We start from the raw sequence: 1,604 nt of genomic DNA on the forward strand, positions 1-1,604 counted from the left end.
GTAAACATACCAACATTGTTTATCAAGCGATATTGGTGGGCAGGGGCAATCACACGCACACACACACACACACACACACACACACACACACACACACACACACACACACACACATATATATATATATATATACGACATGCTTCTTTCAGTTCCCGTCTACCAAATCCACTCTCAAGGCTTTGGTAGAAGACACTTACCCAAAGTGCCACGCAGTGGTACCAAACCCGGAACCATGAGGTTGGTAAGCAAGATTCTTACCAGTACCACATAGCCATTCCTGCACCTAGGTCACAATATATTTATTGAAATTTTAGCCCTAGGTGGATTATGAATTAATGATCTTCAGATATTGAATGTAACTACTGGTTATTAAATCAGATACAACTAAATATATGTGGAATGATGAACTTATTTTTCTTTGTATAAATTAGATTTTAAATTAAATACGGTTTCGTCCTCCTATGTGTATTGCAAGAATTCTTAATATAAATAGTTTTACTTATAGAGAACACTGATTTCTACTTGAAAGTCAAACCAGATACTACACTGACATTTGCCATGTAAACTCGGTCACCTCCTATTTACGTGGTAGTTACTAAATCATAAGTTCGTCTCATGGAAGTTTTTATAATCCCTTCTGTAGAGGTGAGAATATCTTAAGTCTTGTTCCAGCCTATTCTTAAGCAACTGATGTTTAGCCATGAAAACATGGAATATTTCCTAAATACATAAATTTTACCTCTTTGCTCCAACTAGGTAACGTTCAACTACGCCTAATTATATCGCATTCTATATTAAAGTTAGTATTTCTAACGTTAAGAAACCAGATAAACACACTTAAGCTGGTGCTATGCATTTTCTCTCTATCCTTTCCATAGGACATGGGTTTCGTTAACTCCGTGAATGCTTGCAACAATGTGTAGTATTTGTTGGAAGCAGCGGCGGCAAAAAAAAAAAAGAGCCGGGCTGACTGTGGAAACAAAACAGTCAGTGTCACGCACAGTGAGTTACGTCTTACTGTCGATCATTTGCCTTTTCTTTAGATCAACCAGCAAGGAAAAGTGGGAGAGGAAATCTGCCCTACGTATCGGGTACAGTAGATCGGTAACTAAAATACCTCACTGGAAGCATTGTTCGAGTCGTATATTCAAGGTGAGAGAAATTTCGACATATGTGGTAAAGGGTGATTTGTTGACCGCTTGCAAGATAGTGGCTGAAGGACAAGGTTTTCTGTGCGTATATTTGGCTTGCCAGATACTACAGGCAGCTTCTGAGTCAATCAGGAAGCTCCTCTGGGAAATTCATCTTTGGTAAAAATTGCACCACTTGGAGGGATGATACCAGAAACAGTGGCCGTACTTACTGCTCCGTTTGGGCGTTTCCCTAGGTATTATTTGAATGAGGTGGTGTGCATTTCCTTGCCTTGGCACCGAAGTTGGTATGGTACCAACATACCGATCCATTATTGCCGACGTATTGATATATGGATAGAGATTTAGAGCGGGATCGGCATCTTGCATGTAGGACTGTATTCTTTTCCAAACGAAGGTTGCGGACTTCCGCTACTAAGTCTTCGATTGTTTTTTTTTTTTTCTGTGGCGCGT

Source organism: Octopus bimaculoides, chromosome 28, assembly GCF_001194135.2.
Source record: "Octopus bimaculoides isolate UCB-OBI-ISO-001 chromosome 28, ASM119413v2, whole genome shotgun sequence".
Taxonomy (NCBI): Eukaryota; Metazoa; Mollusca; class Cephalopoda; order Octopoda; family Octopodidae; genus Octopus; species Octopus bimaculoides.